The sequence below is a fragment of the Rattus rattus genome, chromosome X (assembly GCF_011064425.1).
Source record: "Rattus rattus isolate New Zealand chromosome X, Rrattus_CSIRO_v1, whole genome shotgun sequence".
Taxonomy (NCBI): Eukaryota; Metazoa; Chordata; class Mammalia; order Rodentia; family Muridae; genus Rattus; species Rattus rattus.
Genome location: NC_046172.1, coordinates 27,040,114 through 27,056,069, shown reverse-complemented (window position 1 = coordinate 27,056,069; position 15,956 = coordinate 27,040,114). Strand labels below are relative to the sequence as shown.

Genomic DNA, 15,956 nt, shown 5'->3' with positions numbered 1-15,956 from the left:
ACATGAATATACTGGAGGGCAAGCAAATTGCTCAGCAGCCTGTCAGGACAAGATAAGTGCATAAAGAAGGCAACAGCAAAGCCTTTCAAGGTGAACTGAAATAAGGAAATCCACACAACTCTGGTCGGCGAACAGAAAAAGAACAGGTAAGTTAGCTTGAGTCAAGTAATCAGAAATGTACTTTCTTTTGACTTGATGTGACAATGTAAACCTATGAATCACACAACCCCCAAAGACAAAGAATTTTACAACAAGCCATATCTGGAAAAGGTCAGAAGAGTAGAAAATATGATCTTTGTAATTTTTGTGTACCTAAAGGGCCAATTATTAAACAACTATAAAGAGTGATCATTTCAAGGAAACACTAAAAGAGTCTTTAAAAATAGTCAGTAGATTCCAGTGATTTACGTCATAAAGCAATAGACTATCTTAAGTAACACATGGACAATAAAAGCAAGCAGATGTTTGTGCTCTAGCGAGGGCACTAATGGAAGTGCTATGGCACTGTGTCAAAGTGAAGTTTGCCATCATCTGAATTACCCACTAGAGCTTTAAATAGAGCTGCACAATTGAGCCAACAACTGGTAAGCTTTTCCCAGCCACTCTGAGCATTACTCCTTGATGCAGGTAAGAATCAATAATTCACTGTTGACACACTATGTCAAAACGGTTTTCTGAAAGAGACCTTGAGATGTGTGATATAGTATAATATGCAAACTTGTCCTAAAAAAGTTACCCACTCAGGGTACTGACTTATAAGCATTAAGTTATTGTGAGCAAAATCCCAGTGAGTTGGATTTGGGATTTCATGCTCCAGCTGTCTGGCAGTCACAAAGTGAAGCCCTGGTACTTAGGTAATGCTTAACAATAGAAATGGATCCACAGACCTCTCACCCTTTACTTCCCTTTCAGAAGTGTAAAGTGTTTTATAAATACTAAGCCAGGTGCTGTGGGTTTAATGAATATCTCTGAGGAGTATGGGAAGCATGTGGAGGATTAGCTCTTAAAGCCACCAGGCTATTGTTCATTGGCCTAGAATAGCCATTTACTAAGTCTGGGAGGGCAGACTCCTCTGAAGCATCTAAGAAGTCCTGGATTCTTTGTCACTCATGTTGGTTTGAGGAAAAGACATTTAAAAAAAAAACAAATTGCATTTATACTCATATGGCAGATGATTGGACAAGTACTATTATCTTCATAAGTCAATTTACTTATTCTTAGGAACCTACAAATTGGCCAGGCAGTTTTGAATGTGAGATAACAGTACCCTCTTCTCATTTCTTCTTCTAATTTCTCAGCTTCCCTGGAATGATGTGTTCTTGTTGCTAAGTTTTCCTTTTTATTTCTTCCTTCATTGACGTTTATTTGCTCGTTTCTTAGAATTTTAATGCATTTTCCCTGAAGTGTCTTTCCCATACTTTCGTTTGTTCTCTTTCATTTTTCTGCTTCCTGTGTTTTCAGTTTTCTTAAAATATGTGCCCTCCCAGTTTTATTGATCCTTTCATCCCATACCTCGTTGCTTAGTGGGATTTTGCTTCTGTGTGGTAGCAGGAGGGCAGGGGAGAGCAGATTTTTTTGCTTTAGCACCTCCCTCTTGTAATAGTTCCTGTTTATTTCCCCTCCAAACCTTGCCTCTTTGATCATCTAATTACCTCTAAGTCATTACACGTGGTCATAAAAAACATGCCACTTTCTTTTCTTGTTTTATCATTTTTCAGATGTTGAAAATAATAAACACTGATTGGAACTTTACTGTCAAAATCATTTTAAATGCATTGTCATATGTGTAATGCATACACATATATAGCTATGTGTGTAATGTACACAGAAATGTACATAAATACATGTAGTGTTGCCTTAGCATCGATTGTGGCTCTAGTAGATAAAATAAGGGTGCTATCTGACCACCCTTGGCCATAATAGAACTACAAAAGTCCTGAAAAAATGGGAGCCTTATTAAAATTTATTTTTAAAAAAGCTAAATATATTTTATAACAAAAGACATGCTTCATTGAACTAATATTATATATTGAAGTGAGAAGGTAACTTTTAGATTTTTTGGTCAACAGCAACAAATTGTATATGGCACACACACACACACACACACACACACACACACACACACACAGTGTTTTCCTTACAAGAAGGTGGGTCATCTATGATCATATAACTTAAACTTACATATTGACTTAGGCTACCAAAACACAACCTTGAATGAGTATAGAAAAAGATAAATCAAATAGACAAGTATATATAAAAGAGACTATTTAAGAGATAACTTGGGACATATTTTATTAGCTAATTTATGACCTATAGTCTGTTGGCAGAAGCCTTCTTCCTCCCTCCTTTTACTTAAATAGACCAAGAAGCTTGATGGTGTGTAAAGCTCAGACTGTTATCTTTGAAAGAGCTTGACTCAGGGGTCTGGAAATAGAAGTTCTCACCATTTTTCACCAATTGTACTGTTTGATGTGACCTTCACCCTAGATCATTCTGCTGAATTTCTTCAATTTCTTCTGTCTACTAGCAAATGATTTATTGGCAGGTATCTGCATTCCTGGACAAAGTGAACTCTTTCTCTGATTTGACACTATCAAGCATCCTATTTTTTGGAAAAGCCAAAGCCAAAGCCAAGAGGATTTTTAAAATGTGAAAATGGAAGTCCCTCTGCAAAATAAAATTCAGATTTGAAATGAATGTTTCACAACACCCTTATAACTTTAAAGGCATTTGTGTCAAAATGGGACATATAGAAGAGTAGAAATTACTGAAAGCTTGGAAGTAGAGGGAGTAGGAAGAGGAAGACAAACTTGCCAAACATGCCCAAGATTTCTCTTTTAGATAACCAGCTTCCAGTGTTCTTACTTACAAACCCACCTCTCAGCTAAATCCCAACTAGAATATACACAGTCAAATAACAAATACAGGAATTAAGAACCAAGCACGATCCAGTTACCTGAGAGTACACAGAGAAAACTCAAAATACTTCATCCAAATATTTTATAAATAAAATGACAGACTGGCAAGCCTCCCACTCTGCACCACTTATTTCTATATGAAAATAAGCACTCATATATAAAGAAACGACTGAATAAGATCTTGATAATTAATTCAGACATTTTAATAATTCAGTGACTAGTAAACGTGGCTTGTATCTGCATTTATGTATAAGTGTTAGTGTAATTGTAAGCATTCACTCAGGTCTAACAATGAAAACCACATCAAAAGAGTTAAATAGCATGTGCCAAGAACAATGGGAAATAAAGGAGCAAGACAGTGGGAGAATATTGCTAGTGACTTGCATCTGGCAATGCCCGAACACCTGCAGAGAGAGGGGGTGCTAATATCTGTAATCTATAAAGCTTAACCCTTTCCTCCCCATCAGCTGCTCATTTTCTGGGTTTCCTTTTCCTCTAGCTGTGGCTTTCATCGTCTAATAACTTCCTTTTTAAAGAATACTTAGAACCTAGAGAGGAATTTCCTCAGGCCAGACAGTGGAATTACAAATATTGTAGAAAACATTTTCTGGGAATGTTGGAAGAATAGAATGGCAAAATCTTCGCACAAATCCTGAAGTGAACATGAAATTAATCATGTGCCCATGGGTTAATGTAAACTCTTGGGTTAAACGTCCTATGTCTTATAGTCCGTTTTACAAGTGATAAGGAACCTTGGCCGAAAATGTCTAGCTTGTTCTTTTATGGTATACCTTCATCCAAGAGGAGAAGCTGAAGTGAAAATGAAAGAATTCACCAAAGAATTGAAGGTAATAGCATTTCTGTATGTTATTACCAAAGAGAAATCTTCACTTTGGAAAAGTTATAGTGTTGAGTTCTCTACTACCACACCACACCACACCACACCACACCACACCACACCACACCACACCACACCACACCACACCACATCACACCACACCACACCATGCCACCCATATTCTACACCCAGGAAGTTACGAATCTCCTTTCAACTTGCAGCAGTAGTAAACACGTGGGATTATGTTAACTCCTTCCTAAGACTTCCATCTCTTTTAATTCTACCACCAACACTTATTGTAGCTGTTCAAGGCATAATTTTTTAACATATCCTCTGAGACATTGCACCATAAAATTCAGTCTCAAAACTTATACCTTTTCTCTTCCACTGAGGTACAAATAATTAATTTTCTGTCCCAAATCCAGGTGACCTTGCCTTACTTTCAACTTTAAAGATCCTACAACTATGTCTATAGTTATGTAAACTAGATCTGTCATGGAAGTTTTCTTTTGCATTTTCTTGTCAGTCACTATTTCCCTGTTCAATATTTTAGTCACCTCTTAATGATATCAACTCTGAAATATCATTAAAATTTCTCTCTCTTCACCTCTGCCACTATAGCACTACTATATATAGATATCTTCTTTCCCAGGTAGCTTTCCTTGGTCCTGTTTGATCTACAGCAAATCACTCTGGCATCCCTTATATCTGATCTGTTTTCTTTTTTTGTTTGTTTGTTTGTTTTTGTTTTTTTTTTCGTTTTTTTGTTTTTTCTGATCTGTTTTCTATGTTGCTGCCAATGTGGATTTTTCTAATGACAAACGTCACTCTGATTAGCTAAACCTTCCTATTGTGATATTATGGCACATGTGGCTCCAGATTAGATGTAACACCTTTACTATTTGCTATGTTATATTTTATTCATGTTTATTTCATATGATAGATTATTATCTACATAAATACAAGTTCCACTTAAGCCTTAGACTGTAAGGTGATAAACATTGATATGTGGACATTAAGTATTCCCTTTGCACATGAAATTTGAAACTACTTAAGAGGTTTGTATCACCTATAGTTTTCATTTAATGGATGGAGAAGAGACAGATACAATCTTAAATATTCATCCTAAATATGCCTAAAGGGGTGCTTTCAATAAATGAAGAACAAAGTAGTTCTAATATAGATTCATTTTTTTCTTTCATAGGGGCATATAATTAGAAAAGATGGTGTCATAAATTTGGTGACAAACTTCTAATATAGGAGGCACTTGATCTACATTTCATGAAGAATCACTCAAGAACCATATGGTTCCCAGTTGTCTTAATAAGGAGGGAAGTCTTGCTAAGGCATATCAGCTCAACTGGGCGTACTCTGTCTTGGAAGCCATGTCAGAGTAAATGTTTTCTTTTCCTAGTATGGGATGAAGTACATGAAGACCTTGGAGGTATGATTCCATGAGAAGAGCTAACCATAGATACCCCTGAAAAATCATTAATGAAGCCAGGGAGACTTTTTTTAAAGGAAACTCTTTTGTTGTAGTTGTTTTCCAGTTGATTTTCTAACCTTTCCTTTCCTGTTGTTGCTTCTGGAAAACTTTCAAGCTATTAAATCAAGTAAGTAGACATGAAGTAAGGATTTTCTTTCCTTATAAAATATGTGACTTTGGGAAAAAGGCTTCAAAGTTAGAAATCTATATTCAGATAAGATAGACTACTATAGACATCATTAGATGAAGACCCTTAAACACAAAACCTTGCGAGGTGTGATGGCTATTCATGGTTGTCAATATCTGAAAATAACTAAACTCCAAACAGTTAGCTATACCTGTGACAGATTTGTTCTTAATTAAATCATTTGAAGTGGGAAGACCTACTGCTCTTCTGGCTCTTTGAGTTGAGAAGATACACCTTTAATGCAGGTCTTTTGAAGTGGAAAAGCCACCTTTAATCTGGGACACACCTTCTTCTGGCAAGCTATATAAAAGACATAGGAGAAGGAAGTTTGCTTTCTCTTTTCCTGCTTGCTTTAGCTCACACTGATAAGCTTATTCATTTATTAGCAGTACAGCCTACTTCTTCAGGTTTCTAGCATATATTGAAAACCCACTGGGACATCCAGGTTTTTGGATTGAACAACTTCAAGGACTTTCCATTAGTAGACAGTCATTTTAATACTAGCTGGATCACAGCCTGTAACAACCCACTCTCTCTATATATATAAACAAACAAGCAAAAAGGACCTAGTATAGACACTAGAAGTTTCCTCTTGTATCATGAACCACAATTTTTAAATTAGTTAAGTGGGCTATCAGTATATTCTTGCTTCTACTTTTTCAATCCTACCATTATTTAATGGAAGACCCGTAATCTCATTTCTGAACCCACAAATATGTATTGACTGACTGTATGCTCGGCATTATATCACATGTGTTCACAAACATGAAGACTTTCAACATGTGTAAAATAATAAAGTGCACATCAATATACCTGTAGATTTCTGACTAAATCAAATCCCCAAGAAGTTTAAATCACATGTCCCAAACCATTGTCCACAGCTTCAGAGCAAACTTGGGAAACACTACCATTGTTTTGTTTTTTTAACTTTGAGCCAAGGCTATCAGTGAGAGTAAACTTGTTATCTGCTCTGTGGTAGTTTATACACTGCTTTCTTTCCTAAGGCAATACATGTAGGTGAGTGTGTCAGTGTGGATATAAATAACTGTACAATTAGATACTCAAGGGGGAGAATAATTTTGGCTTAAATAGCCAAGGCCTCTGTTGCAGAACAATACCTATAAATAATACATTTCCTGGCTCAAGCTCTTTGACAAAAATTCCAATTTTGTCACGTGTTAAAACTCAAACTGTCAAATTGAGGAGGTTCTGCTTAATTTCATTTCTGTCTCAAGTTGAAACAAATGAGAAGCAACCCACAAGAGAGTGTGAGCATACTCTGTCACACACAATCAAAGCATCCTAAGAATGCTGTATCCCCCTGAGCACTGGAGTCTACTTTTATTTGTCTTTTAAAATGAAGATTAGCATTAACTAACCCCTTTCCATTTAAGGTATAGGTTCAATTGTTTTAAAGTAACGGAACAGTTGCTCTTTTTACTTCACAAGAAGTGTTACTAGAACTCCTACCTTAATGACTTCCCAGGGGGTGCTGAGTATCCAAAGCTCTTGTCTTACCTAGTGTCCTAGAAATGCTTCTTCTCTGTGTTGTGCCCTAAGAATCCTTGACAACCCAAGAGAAAACAATTTGCTATGCTGATGATGGAATCTAGGGTAGTTTGTATACCGATCAAACTCTCTACCAAAGAACCCAAACCCAGAATGACATAGTAGTAATTTACATTGTAAATACATTAACAAAATATAAAGTGCTTCCACCCAGGAGTACCTCTGCCGTTTAGGCATGCCCGGCAGTGAGAGTATAGTGGTTTCTTCCCTCCATCAGCATATGAAGCTCCTTGACATCTATTTGACATAATCTTATGTGGACCTTATTTGGTTATTTAAATCTTTTTACCATGTCAGTTAACTGTCCATAACCTAGCAGTATATTTTACCCTTGAGATAGGAAGTTCTGACTTATAGATTGATCAGCATAACAAACGGAGTAACTAAATGACTTAGCATTAAACTACATTTCACATGCTGTGTACCATTCACATTATGAGATTTCTCTTTACATGGATGCTATCTGTTTCAAGGAGACACAATAAAAGTTTATCTGTCTCTTACATGCATGCATTTCCTCAGAGTATATAAAATAGCACAGGACTTCATAAAGTGTTTGAATATTATTTGTTGGATGAATATAATGGGATTTAATAATGCAAGTTAAAAATGGTAATTGCTGTCAAATGGTAGGCAGATAAAGGCCGAAAATCCCAACCAAAACAGAATAATAGAAGGAATAATCAAACGCTAGCTACAAAAACAATCCATCAAAGGCTAGAATAAAGTGCACACACACATACACACACACACACACACACACACACACACACACACACCACTGGGGAGGGAGAGGAAGAGGGAGAGAGAGGGGGAAGAGGGAGGGAGAGAAAAAATATATGTTTATATAAAAATGCATCTGAAATTAAATGAGATAGACAGGATTTGAAAAGTCCAATAATCTCAGGGAATGTAATAAAAATTAGAATATTTTTCTTGAATTTTAAGGCAAACAAATTTGTAGCATTTTGGTTTTCATAATCAGGATCATGAGCCTGAATTGTCATTGGCAGTTTCCTTGCCTTTAGACATTATATCAAGTATAGAATATGATCGAATTTGTCTAGTACATTAGAAAAACTGAGGTATAGAAATTGTCTTCAAGGAATATTGCATCCAAATCCAGCTTTCTGCCCAAGATACTAGGAGTATAAACAAAGAAGTCATGTCTGAAAGCCATTCATAAGCAGTGCTAGGCAGCCTATCTACTGGCCAACATTTTCGTAAAGAATGTGCCCTAAGATAACAAGATACCACCCCAAAATAGGCCATTAGTAATTCTGTAGCTAACTATACTTTATAGGGCGCACATCATCCTTCTTTCAGGAAATCACAACTCATGAACACATCAAAATTCTTAGAAGACCTATCTTCACCATCCCCAGCACCCAAGATTTTTTTTAGCCTTTTTGTTTTTTTCAAAAACCTGGAAGGCTCTGACCACCTCATAGTTCTAAGGGTGCTGCTAGGTGGTGGTTGTACTCCTCACACCAGAACATAGCATCAGTAAATTGGAAAAGTTAATGTAAAACTATAGCATCCTGTTTTAGATTGGAAGATAATTTGGACACTAAATGAATTCAAGACATCCGCATGGGACTCTGATAATGCCAAAGTATCCCAGTATCCCATTCCATATTCAGTATTGTTATCCCTAAGTGAACTTATGAGGAGCCAGAGATGCATATATTCTATAGCTAATATTTCCAACCATCTGCAGCAACTCATATGTCACTGGCAAGGAGGTTAAATGTGAAAACAAAATCCTTATGAACACCCTCACACTCTGTGGCCCAGGAGACTTTTATGTCTTCCTGGTTATATCTTCCCTTGGCTGTTAATGGAAATAGCACATAATAACAACGTACACATCAACTCACAGTATAAACGGTAGTCATGCCAGTTGATTTGGCTTGGGGCCATCTAATTGGTAGCATGGTGAGACAACCTGGTATTAAACCATCTGCTATTAAGTGGATATTTTAAAACAGTGTTTTGTGTCTCCTGGGTTAGTCACTCCCACTGATAGCTGTACAATATTAACACTCCCCCCTTTCTCCCTAGCAACAGTGTGCATATAACAAACTTTAAATATTTGCATTGTCCCCTCACTGCTCTTGCTTTTTTAATAAAATGTCTCCCATATGATAGACCCCCCTTTTCCCACTACTTCCTCATGGTACTGAATAAGCAGCATTTAAATCGTGTTATTAAACATGGTTGTATTGTTTAGCATCAAGGACCCTAAGTAAAACTGGCCAGAGCTTTTGTTCTTAGGAATAGTCAGATGCCAATCTCTTTTAAGACAATAGCCTCGCTATAAACAGAAGAGCAGAATACGAGTTTTAATTATCAACAAAAAGTGCTCATTCTGTCAAATCTGATTTGAGTACTTACCTTAATATTGATTTAGGAAATTAATATACTATTATCACAAATCTGCAACCTCATTGCCACCTGTTGCAGTCAGTAGCACAATCCTGCTTCACATTTTTTTTTTAGGATAATGTATTGTGCGTGACAGAAAAAAGACATTTATTTGAAAGATGAGCAGTCACATCATGTATCAAAACTCTCCCGAAATAACCAAAATCAACAAACCAGTTACCCTTACAAAAATAAAATTTACAAATTTATACCTTATTGCAAATCACTTTTGACAAGTAACTTTCATTTCAAATATTTTACCTATACCTCTGAAGTTGGGGGAAACCAGTTCTTCGAACTCCTTTCACAGTTACCTTTTACATTAGACTATTCTGAAGTGTAACTAAAATGTTGCTGTAAGTTTGCTAAACACTTTAACAACCTCCTATTTAATTATAGGCAGACTGAGAGTTTTATGTATGTGTAGAGCACAGCCAGTTTTTAACTCAGTTGACAACAGTGCCCTCAACATAATGCCTTATTTATCACTTGCACCTTATATATAAACAGCCACATGCTAGTTGTCAAAATGCAAAAGTGAATTTCTATATGTTGTCTAGAACAAAGGAGGCAGCTCTGTTGCTTTCTCTCCTCAGTGTCTCAGAAGGTGTCCTTTATTACATATACAGGATGCAAGTGTTTTGCTCCTCAGGAATGAAAAATGATACTTCAGCCTGCCTTGTTTAAAATGATAAATTCTGTTTCTGCAGACTATCACCCTGCCTGTGGATTTAAGAATCCCTCTTAGATTTACTCTTACTTCCTTTGGGACTCAGCATTCCTCTGAAAGCACCCCCAAACTCATCTGCATTGTTTCAGAGTGCAAGAAAGATGAGAAAGTTTGTTTTCGCGATGGTCTGGAAACTTTTGCCCAGTTTAAAAAAAAAAAGAAAGAAAGAAATCAAGAAAGAAAGAAAAGAAAAAAAAAGGAAAGAAAAAACACTTTCTGGAGTGTCTAGGTGCTAGGATTATAGACTCAGTGGATTTTTGATGTGCAAAGCCGGCAGAGAAAGTTGGCTGGAGGTATGGGGAAGCATTGTGTATTCAGGAAGGATCTGTGGGGTTAGAGGCTGAGCAATACCTCTCCCTCTGCTTCCTGGGTGAGAGCAGCGAGGCGTGCCCCTTAGGAGAAGCAAGCAAATAGAGAAAGAGAGAGCAGTAAGACTCACCGGCTTCCCCATTTTTCCCAGGATCCTAGGTTTGTTTCTCAACTGGGAGCTGGAAAAGGCAAACCTGTGGGTCCTCCAAGGAGGCTGCTCCAGGGCAAGTACGGACGGACGGACTGTGCTCTTCGCCTCGGATCAGCTGAATGGTTGGGGCGTTCAGGAAGCTTGCTCTGTCCAGCTGGGAATCGCTCCCCCTCTCCAGGGTGGGTGCTTACATGCCTCTCAGTAAGAGAAAAAAAAAAAAAAAAAAAAAAAAGCCAAACTCAGGTCAGTCTAACAGGTTTCCTTATATAGGTAAACATGAATTGCATTCCTGGTGAAAGAAGTTAACTAAGAACCCCCATAACCTATTAACTCTATACATGCCAGAAGGGCTCTGTCAGTTGGCCTATAGAGGGTTTGGTTGCAGTACAAAGGGATTTGTGGGATTTAATTAAAATCATCTTTATCCTGGCAGTCTGCAAGAAATTGGCCCTTTTAGGGTAACTGAGAGTATTTTATATCATGCACTGCGACCAATCCTATATTATCTGAAGGTAATTGTAAGAAGGAAAAAAATCAAAGTCTGGAATATCATAATTTGTCTTTCATGATTTTAAAAACAGGGCAATTACTTTTGAGATTATTTTCAATGAAGTGAAACGTGACAGAAAGGGAGTAAAAAGAGAGTAAACTCCTGCAAAACAAGGCCTTATTTGAGCCTAGCAACTAAGAGTCATTTAACTTTCCCAGATCTTTAGTATATAATAAAATATAAACATTTGATGTTTATTTGCTTTGCAATGCAATATTGGCAACTGTATTTTTGATCAGTGAAATATCAGATAATTATATCTATGGCAGTAATAATCCTCCAAACCCCACATTTTAACATGATATTTGATTAATTCAAAAAAAATATGACTTGTGAATTTGCATGATTACATGTAACAATTCTAAGCGATTTCACAGATTTAAGAAGATAAGAAACACATCTTTGGATGAAATCTATAGATGGAAGAAGGCCTAACTCAAGTTTGTAATACAGTTTAAAATATGATACGTGTAGATTTTCCAATACTTGACTCTTTCTATGTTCTTCTGTCTCCTAGTAAGTAGTAATTCTTTTTCATTTTAATCCATTCCACTAAAGACTTAAGAAGTACACATGTAAGATTTTCCTATGCTTTTTATGTAGATGAAGATTGTCTAATAAGTATAAGCAGTCCTTTAAGAATCACTTTGTCATATCATGTACACCAGCTGACTGCCCCTTGAGTAGTGACAACCTTATTAAAAATACCTTGGTGCTGTTTTTGTTCCCTGCTTCAGAAAGAGAAAATGGATGTTGTCATGCCACTGAAGCCAGCAGCAATGCAAACTGATCACCAAGAATTTCACTAATTGAACAGTCAAGAAGAATAGCTTTGAACAGCATTTCACTTTGAGCAAAGGCAATCACTCTTCTTATCTCTGTAGGAATGTGTGCATATTTTCCTTTTCACAATAATCAAATAGGTTCAGAAAAGTAAAGTGATTATCGCACAACATCTCAGAATCAGGTTTTGGTAAATCCCATTCCCCAGATCTTCTTGAATTTAATTTTATTTCTGATAAAAGTCATTTGTTAAGAAACAGAAAAGTATTAAAAGGGCACTTTAACATGCTAAAATTTATTTTTAATAATTATATATTCAAATAGTTTGAATATAATATACAAATTATTTTAACATAAAAATATTTTCCTTAAAGTCATAATTTATTGATTAAAATCACCGCTTTGGAATATCTCTTAACTGAGCATAAAATGAGATCAGAAGTGCATATTGAATGTATGTTTGTGTTGTAAAATACTATAAAACTATGATTTTGAAAGTATCGCACACATTTTTTTGTTCTGTTCACAGGATACACAGCCTGGTTATATCAAGTTAAGACTCATCTTGATCCCTCCATTGAAAGGCATGTTAATCTATTCTCTATATTGGGTTTTCACTAACATTTAAAATTGGTACCATGCCAGGTAAATTGCTTTTATTAATACAGTCTATGTATGACACTGCACTCTTTATATATTCATAATTCCCACTGAAGCAAGTTATATTTACCCAGGAACATTAAAATGTATCAACATGTTGCTATAAGACAAAGAATGCATTTCCCCCCGAGGGGAGAGTAAAGTGTTAAATGTCTTAAGCTGGCCTCCAAATTTATTCTTGAAACTCTTAATAAACAATTGTTTAGATTTTTATACACAAAAAACTATGGACTATAATTATTGAATTAGAAGGTCAAGATGACATTAAGATATTGACGTAGCTTATTTCAAAGAGGGAACACAAGTCTCTTTGAAATCCAGTTTGATTACCTGAAGAAATGGTTTGAAAATAGCTTGCTCACTGAGGCAGCATTGAACCTAGCCATAGAAGACCTCAATGAGAGAATACTTACATTTGAGCAATCACACCAGGCCAAAACTAAAACAAACTGCACTTGTAGAAAAGTAAATAAAATATAGGCCTTACTTGAAGTGTAGAAAATACCAATGTGGTCTAAAGAAAATATTGCGGAATAGATTTTTGAAATTCACAACGATTTATATCTAAAGAGCAGCTGAGCTACATTTCAAAACTTCATCCACTGGACACTGGAATGCTTGCTATTTTTACTCCATCCCAAGTATGCCACACTATTCAAAGAATAGCAAATGAGTTAGTGGCAGAATATGTATCAAATTAATTCTACCTCTTGGATGTATGACTTTGGGCAAGTTGTTTAAAATTTATGACTCTCACCTACAAAGTGAGAGCAAAACAAAAGAAAACAAGAACAAATAGTTCTACATTTCACAGATTTCTAGAAATAAATCATGAAATTTCATGTCAACAAGTCCAAACACACTACTGATGCTTCTTTTTGCCCAGGCTTTCATTGGTGTTCTTGGTTAACAATTAAAAGCAAGCTATACATATGCTGGCCATGGAGCTAGCTAACTTGAAGGAAATGCTACTTATATCTATACTGTGCAATGTGAATTGATAACCCAAGGGTGTTTTTTTTACTGACTATCTATATAAATACAGGAATATATTAGATGGATGCCATTCATGCTCCCACTCTCATTGTGAGTAGTTCAAGTATTTTCACCAAATAAAGGCTGATTGTACCATGACAAAACCTGTAGAACTGACCTTACTGAAGTAAATTAAATACCAACGAAGAGTAATATGTGATTCAGTAGTCATATCATGACAATGTCCTTTATCTAATGGTTGAGAAAGAACAATTCAATCAAAACGCATATTGACAAATCTATAAAAGTTACTCAGTGTATTTTTATTAATTATGTACAAAGGTATTTTAAACCATCTAAAATCTTATTGTCTCAGTTAATTAAAATATTTTTAATTTTATAATATTAAAATTTAAATACCTAATAAATAAAATTAAAAATAAAATTAATACCTAATATTATAGAGGTATGTTCTATGTTTAAGGGGGTACCAAGAACACATTCAAAAAATGATACACAGAAATTAATAATGGTCTTTAGATTTAATAAAACTGTAGAAAATATGATAGTTGTATCAAGCAGGATTGATAACATTATGCCTGACCAACAAGCAATCCACCAATCTTGATGGCTTAGCAGAACAAATATTTATTTCTCATTATGCTGCATGTTTTCTCAAATCAACAGAGAGGTCTATCTATACCAATTCAAAATATGTGTATGTTTTAAAAATCTCCTTTTATAGTTGATCAGATAGGAAATAGGGACTTGGTGAATCACACACTAGCTTTCAGAACTTTAATGGATTAATTTAAAACCATTCATTATATTTGAGGTCAACATTCAACTCTTATTTTGAATGCAATGGGAGTCAGTCATTTCCTACCTTAAAATGACAGTATTATTTAAAAAATGATTTTAAGGATGTATACTTAATCCATCCCACTCGCTTGGGTGATGAAATATAAGATAAATTTAATTAATTTGAAGATGGTAGGGTGGGATTAAAGATAAAGAATACCTATGACAGAAAAAATATAATAACCTAACACTTAATTTTGAAATTAATATATGCCAGTAACCTACCATTTATATTTGTAAAAGTTCTTAGGATATATTGTAACTATTGTGATAGGGGACTGGGGAGATAGCTCAGCAGTTAAGAGCTTACTACTCTTACAAGGTAACTGAGTATGGTGTCCAGCACCCAGGAATAGCTCACAACCATGTGTAACTTCAGTTCGATGGCATATATTGCCCTCTTCTTGCCTCCAGAGGCCAAAAGTACATACATGGTGCACACACATTCATGCAGACAAACATTTAAACACATAAAATAAATCTTAAAGTATATGGTGGCATTAACCATCTGAGCACTAGTGTAAAGAGAAATTCTTTTCAAATATTGCTTCTTAGGCCCACAATTTAGTAAATCAGCTATTCAGTAGCAAAAGCAGAGATTTCCAAAGATTATAGATATAGATCATAGGTCAGAAAATATTTTTATAAATGGCCAAATAATAAATATTTTCAAGTTTTGCAAGAAAAACTTCTCTTTTGTAGTCAACTCTGCCATTAAGCAGCCATATACACTATATAAGTGAATGTGTGCTGGAGTGTCAATAAAACTTTATTAATCAAATTGGGGAGTAGATTTGGCTATATACAGACCGCTGTTTTCTACATTATAGGTCTTTCAGAATAATAAGATATCCAAAATGAATGCAAATATCCTGAATGCAGGAGAGATCCCAATTTGGCCATTTTTTTCTGTTTTTTTGTTTGTTTGTTTCTGTGCAATACTTTCTACAGTAGTCCCTTTGAATAAGCTGATTAAATAAATTAAATTAATTATAACACTACTATATGAATATCCTAAAATATTCCAAAATAAATTGTAATACATCATTCTTGAAAGTGTCATGAATATAAAATCCAAAACATATTTGCCTTTTATTCTGACAAATAATTATCAACTGCATTTTCCTTGAAGAACAAAATATTAATTATCAGAAAATATGAAAATCCAGAAGAATGTTATAGCAATGAGATTACAAAAAAGAAAATATTAGGAAGTAGATATAGTCACACCACTGTTTTAATGTTTTTTTCTCAAATTCTTTATAATTAGCTAGGGATAATAAATCAAATGTCATATTTAGACTCAGGTGAAGATGGAGACAAGATGTCACTTGTCAAATTTCAGGATAATGGTGAAAGAAATGGAAAGAACTAGACACTTACCTAAAGAAATGTTCCTTAGTCATCAGGGAAATGCAAATCAAAACAACCCTGAGACTTCACCTGTAAGAATGGCTAAGATCAAAAACTCAGGTGATAGCAGATGCTGGCAAGGCGAAAGAAGAACACTCC

General features: G+C 35.3%; 1 long non-coding RNA gene across 1 annotated transcript; it reads left to right on the top strand.

Moving 5' to 3' along the window:
- Positions 1 to 10,708: 10,708 nt before the first annotated feature.
- LOC116888856 lies at positions 10,709 to 12,224 on the top strand. Its single transcript, XR_004386347.1, has 3 exons — positions 10,709 to 10,794; positions 11,543 to 11,605; positions 11,903 to 12,224. It is a non-coding gene; the product is annotated as an uncharacterized LOC116888856 (long non-coding RNA).
- The last annotated feature ends 3,732 nt before the right edge of the window (positions 12,225 to 15,956 follow it).